At 48.1% G+C, this 6,618-nt stretch overlaps 1 pseudogene; it reads left to right on the top strand.

Annotated features, from left to right (window-relative positions):
* The first annotated feature begins 299 nt into the window (after positions 1-299).
* Positions 300-593, top strand: LOC116282929 (large ribosomal subunit protein eL37 pseudogene; annotated as a pseudogene).
* Positions 594-6,618: the final 6,025 nt, after the last annotated feature.

Genomic DNA, 6,618 nt, shown 5'->3' with positions numbered 1-6,618 from the left:
TAATAGATAATGCCCACTTGTGAGAGTTGCTGTAAAGACTGCATGAAGGAACATACACAAAATCTTTACCACAATAACTGGAACTATGGGAAGACTGCAGTACACCAGACCCGCAAATTAAGGAAGAAATCGATGGAATAAAAGAGACTCTCACCTGAGACCTCTGGAGTAAGGAGAATCTTTTTCTTTTCAATTGAAGTATAGTCAATTTACAATGTCATGTAGGACAATCATTCTTAATGCTTCAAAAAGTGGAACAGAGCTCTTCTGGCCTCTTTGGTCTTGGCTGCAGAAGCGAGATGACGAACAGAACGTCATCATTTGGAAAGTGTCAGAATAAGACGCACACGTTGTGCCGCTGATGTGAATCTAAGGCCTACCATCTTCAGAAGTCGACCTGTGGCAAATGTGGCTACCCTGCCAAGCGAAAGAGAAAGTATAACTGGAGTGTTAAAGCTAAAAGATGAAATACCACCGGGACTGGTCGAATGAGGCACCTAAAAATTATATACCGCAGATTCAGGCATGGATTCCATGAGGGAACGACACCTAAACCCAAGAGGACAGCTGTTGCAGCATCCAGTTTATCTTAAAGATTTCAATGATTAGTCATGCAATACATGCTCTGGTTTTGAAAAACAAAAACAAAAAGTGGAACAGAAATGGCACGTTTCCCCCGAATGTGGCCCCAGGCTGACCAAAGCATCATTTCTTTGCTTCTGGCTAGAATTCCCTTGGCCTAATTCAATGTGGTGTGTAGCCTAGGCTGGCCCATTTTGAGCAGCCTGGCTTGGTGAGGTGTTGCAGAGCCAGAATGACCACCATGCCCTGGCAACAGACACTATTTTTGAGGGTCATTGAGAACCAGAAGCTCCCCCTTGGGCTTTCACACATTGGGTGCTTCCCAGGTAACCAGCACAGAGCTGAGCTGAACACATTACCTTGTCCAGCCCTCACAACAGCTTCAAAGGGTGAGTCCTACTGGCAGTCACATTTTATGGATGAGCAAATGAGGATTAGAGTAGCAAAGTGACCTCTCTAGGGTCACACAGCTAAGAAGTGGCACAGCTGGAACACGAGAGAGATGTGCCTAATGCTAGCTTGTGTTTCTAACTATTAGACAACACTGCCTCTCACTCCACCCTGGCCCAAGATGTCTCTCTCATTAGCCTAGGCTCTCTCTTCCTAGGCTGGTCTGTTTTCCTCAAGGATCTTCTAGGAAACACCTGCTGCAGGGACCCCCTACTCCTCGTACCTGGGCCCAGAGCAGCTCCTTATCCTGTGGGAACTTTCTTATGGACCAGACAGACAAGTTTCCACAGGACACCTCAGAAGCTCTGAGTGGACGGAATATCAGCCACCATTGCCATCACCAAGTCCAGTGTGCAGCTCTCATTTACTTAGCCTCCCGGTTGGTCTCTCTGCCTCCAGGCTCCCCCACCTCCATACCTCCTTTCACACACAGCCACGGTGATGGCTCTCAACACTTACCTGACCCAGTCATTCCCCTGCTGAATAATCTTCAGTAGATCTCTGTTTCTCCTGGGATAAAGTTCAAAGTCAGTCACTTAGTTTAGCCCTCAAGGCCCAGCCTACTTTTCCAACCCTCTCTTTCCTCTCAGGCATCCTTGCCCACCATGGCCCCAAACATTCATAGTTCCCAGCCCCAGAGCCTCTGCACACGCAGTTCCCTGTGTGATGTGAGGTGAACAAATAAATGAACGAGCTGCCAGGCCTAAGCTGGGCTGTTGAGGCTGTCAGATGCCATTAACCTCACCTCTTCCCTGTCCTCTGATGGAGATGTCTCTGCCAGGGGGAGTTGCTCACCATCCACCTGGAAAAGGGACCAGTCCGGAAGACAGCACCAGCAACTCCATCTCTATGTAGAGCCTGGGGAAATAAGGAACTTATCCTGCATCCATTCTATGAGTCAGAGGCTAGGTGTCAGGGAGGTGACCTGATAAAGCAGCAAAGAGGAGCTAGATTTCCTACCAGGTCTGCAAGATGCCCGTGTCCAAGCTTTTAACACTTACCCTCTGCTCTCTCCTTAGTTGAAGCAGAATTCAGTTCTGTATATGTATATAGTGTATACAGTTGCCAGAGTGCTGTCCCAGAGCAGGCAGCCTTCCCACCTCATCATTCCCACTTGCTAAGGATAATTGCTGTTAATGAGGGAAGTGCCCACCCACCTTTGATTTCTGGGCCTTTCTCTTGTACCTCTTTGCCACCTGGTGGTCATATCTGGGATAGACCAGGATTTCTGCCAACCTCTCTGAGGTAGGAGGCCTAGGGTTGATGATCCCTTCAGTCAAATCTTCCAGGGTGGCATTTTCATCTCAGCTTACATCCCCCTCTAAGGTCCCAGGGCTTACCTGTGCCTGAGGTTCTAAGAAAGGCAGAAGTTGATTCTGTCACACTGTGGAATCTTGGGTCTATCACTGCTCCTCTCTGGGCTCAGGTTCCTCATCTATTAAAAAGGGCCTGAAGAGACTGGGCCCCACTTGCAGCTCTGACATTCTAAAATCTGTGTCTAAAGTTCACCAAGTGGCCTGTGACTCGGCCTTCTTCCTTACCCTGTGGGAAGAATGAAAATTCCAGGCGGGCAGGGAAGTTGCTGGCTTGTTCATTCTTTATCACAAGTGCATGGGGCAGTTGTGATACACAGCGTCATATACAGAAGCTTTACTGGCTTTGGAGCTGCATTAATAGAAGCATTGCATATATAATGAAGGAGGTTATAGCCCTTCTGCCACCTGGAGTCCCATGTTCTATTTGGTATCAGAATGTTGAAAGGGACATGGAGAAAGTGTAGCTCATTCATAGGAGAATGAACCAAATGATGGCTGAGGGGAAAGACCACAAAACCACATTTTATGGGGGAACAGTTGAAGGAACCAGAATATTGACTCTGGTATACAAAAGACTCAGCGATTACATGTATCTTCCTTCAAATATCTGAAGAGGGCATCTGGAGAAAAGAGCTGGGAGAACTAGGAATTAGGGCTGCTACTTCAAGCAGACAGATATTTCTCTCCCCAAAACCAAAAGAAGTTTTCAGTCTGAACTAGATAAAGAACAGGACTGAATTTGAATCTCAGCCTGTCCCTAACTAGTTTTGTAACCTTGGGCAAGTTCCTTGGTCATGTTAAGCCTTGGTTGTCTCATGTGTACGATGGGTATAAGGTGGAGAACACAGGACTGTGGTGGGGATGGGATGCTACAAAGAATCTTTACAGCGCCTGGTGTGAGGCCCAGTGCCTAACTAGTGCTGGGTGAGTGTAGCTATGGTTAAAAACATGGCAAGGTAGCGAGCTCCCTGTCACTGGGTGTGTGAGCAGAGGCTTGAGGTTACTTGGTAGGAATGGGAAGAGGTCAAGGAGCTAGTGAGACTGTGGTTTGGGGCAGTGGTGCAGGCAGGTAGCTAGCAGTACTTGCTCTTGGTCTCACTGACTAGATGTTTATCCTGGCTTTGCAATTTAGTTGCTGAGATACCTTGTGCAAAGTACTTAACCTTTCTGAGCCTCAGTCTCCCTACCTGCGAAATGGAGATAATAGGAGTTCCCACCTCACTGAGTTGTTGGGGCTTGAGAAGGTAAAGTGATCACAATGTGTGAACTGCTGCTCTGATGGTAGTGCTCTGATTGGGGCTGTCCTGGGTGACCTTGAAGGTCCCCTTCTGTCTGATAATCTCCACATCTGGAATCTCTGCTCCTGCCCTTTGGGAGCAAAATGCAGGGTCCTTGGTGAAGCAGATAAATGCACTGCCTTAAGACTCTCAGATGCAGAAGACTGTTTGCCTTTGCTCCTTGCCCGTGGCAGTGTAAACAGGGCACTGTCCCTTCCCTCCCCCACAAGCCAGCCCTTCCTGTGACAGGAAGATAACCTGGATGGCACCTGAGGAAGCTGAAGGTGTGGGGCATAGGATGGAGTACGGGACATGCACAGCACAGGACAGGCTGTCTGGCTTTCTAATCTGCTCATGCACTTTGGTCCCCAGATAAACCGTGAGCTCCATGAGGGATCCAGCTGCTGCACTGGGTTCAGAAATTAGCCAATAGCAGGGGAAGGATCAGAGGTTGCCAAACGGTGGCCCAGGGGCCAAATCTGGCTTATAGACTTGTTTTGTAGTCTGCACGGTTGCACAGTGGTTTGTTTTTTAAATTAGTTGTCAACCTTTAAAAATAAGAGAATTGCATAGAAAATCCCAATTCCTTACCCTCTTCAAAGTCAGAAGAGCAGGCAGTTCCCTGCACAGCATACACAAGTCAGGTGGAGATGAGTGGTAGTAAAGGCATCATAAATATTAAAGAACTGTTCCGTCTGTTGGGGACAGGGGAAGGACCCTTGGATGACAGGCCAGCATTGCTGAACTTCACAGGGGTGCCTCCTTTGGTGGAGGGACATGTGGTACTCCCCCCCTTTTATGAATGGCCCCTACAGTCCCTTGGGTTTGTGATCCCTGGCATAGAGGAAAGAGCACTGGCTTTGCAATATCGAGGGATAATGGGACAAGTCCCAGTCTGCTTATGGGACTCATGAGTGTGCTGAGCTCCATTTCCCCATCTGCAAAAGGGGAATAAGGACACAGATTGTTCCTGGGGCTGATATGAAGACTAAACAAGAAACATCTATACGACCTCTGGAATACAGTAGGTGTTCAACAAAAATTCCTCATGAGAAAACCATGCCTGGACTCATTCAGTAATCTCCCAGGTTTTGAATGCTACAGGGTTGGGCACAGTGCCAGGTCCCAACCACCCTTTGAGGCTGGCGTTATTGATATCCAGTCTGTACAGAAGATTAAACTGAGGCGCAGAGAGATACTGAGCAAGTAAATGGAAGAGCTGGGATGGGTAGCCTAGTTCGTCTGGTTCCCAAACCTGTGCTTTTCCCACTACCTTACGCTGCCCCTCACAGCCACCTGCCATCTGGGCCCTGGCCGCATCCCCTGGGGTTAAGAGGGTGGATGCTGAGGTACAACTGTTGGCCTCGAATTCTGGCTCCATCACTCACTAGCATGTGACACTAGGCAAATTATCTAATTTCTTGGGACTTCTATCTGGAGGAAGTCCTTCCAGTACTTTATCTGGAGGAAAGTAAAAGGACCAACTTCACACACGTTAAATGAGTTAATGTTTATAATATACCCAAGGCAGTACCTGGGTACATAGTCAGAGCTCAATAAATGCCTGCTATTGTTATCATTAATTGAGCACTGGCTGTGTGCCAGATACTGCGAGCACAAAGATCAGTGAGAGTCTGTGTGGGGCTCACAGTCTGACAAGAGATCATAGGTCAGAGTGACGTGCTGTCAGACAGCTTGGCTGCAGAAGTAAGAGGGGGATGGTGGTTAATTTTACATGTCAACTTGTAAAGGGCTACAGTGCCCAGCTATTTGGTCAAATATTATTCTGGATGTTTCTGTGAAAGTGTTTTCAGATAAGGTGGACATTTAAGCCAGTAGACTTTGAGTAAAGCAGATTGCCCTCCATAATGTGGGTGGGCCCCACCCAATCAGTCAAAGGCCTGAATAGAACAAAAATGACTGACCTCCCCTAAATGAGAGGGACTTCTCCAGAAGATGGCCTCTGAACTTCATCAGCAAGATTGACTTTTCTATAGCAGACTGCCTTTGGACTCAAGGTGCAACTCTTGTCTGAATTGTATAAATCAATTCCTTAAAATAAACCTCCTTCTGTATAAATGCACAACCTATTCTGTTTCTCGGGAGAACCCTGACTGAAAGGGGCAGGGGGGCACTATAAGTACCTCCGCCAAAGGAGGCTTCCTTATGCTGTTTGGCAATGCTAGCCTGGAGGAGGTCATCCAAGGGCCCTGACCCTGTCCCCAACTGATGTAACAGTTCTTTAATGTTGGGATGCATTTACTACGAGGATCCCACAAAGCTGGGAGAGACAGCCCATATAGAGGCTGACAGAATCAGGATTTAAAATCCACTTAATATTCAAAACAACATGTAGGAACCTACAAGAAGAAATGGAAAGTCCTCCCCTTGGGCTCAGGGGTGCAGAGACAGAGTCAGAGGCCAGGGGGTGGGAGAGTGCCGCCAGCTGAAAAGGACTAGGGGTATACAAGCCTTGGCTCTTTGAGTTTGATGACAAGTAGACTACAGGCCAGTTCCTTTCTGGGTTAAGGGAAGAAAGGCTGATGGGGCAAGAGGCTGATCAGCCTGAGGAGGCACGGCTCTAGCCTCCAGGTTCCCGAAGGGCAGGGTCGGGATGGGCAGCCAGAAGTTACTGGAAATCAGATTTGGGCCCAGCAAGGACAGTCAGTGCTGACCAAGATGGCCTGGGTGTCTCATGGCCACTGATCTCCCTGTCACCAAGAATGTTTCAGGAGGTAGGCCTTCTTCATGATGTAACCAAGACAGTGCTGTGAAGGGAAAGAGTATGCACTTTGGATGGGATGGACTAGATTCAGGCTAGTTAGAGTGAGTGTGACCTCAGATGAGTCACCCTCTCTGAGCCCGTGTACCAGAGGGAGTGCTCCTGCTGCTTTGGAAATCCCTGGGTCACTCTCAAAGCAGCCAAAAAACATAAGCTGTTTATCACACTGGTCACACAGAAACATTCTCTGGCTGTCCGCACTTCCTGCCCA

The sequence above is a fragment of the Vicugna pacos genome, chromosome 13 (genome assembly GCF_048564905.1).
Source record: "Vicugna pacos chromosome 13, VicPac4, whole genome shotgun sequence".
In the NCBI taxonomy this organism is placed as follows: Eukaryota; Metazoa; Chordata; class Mammalia; order Artiodactyla; family Camelidae; genus Vicugna; species Vicugna pacos.
This window is presented reverse-complemented; position numbering and strand designations above follow the sequence as displayed.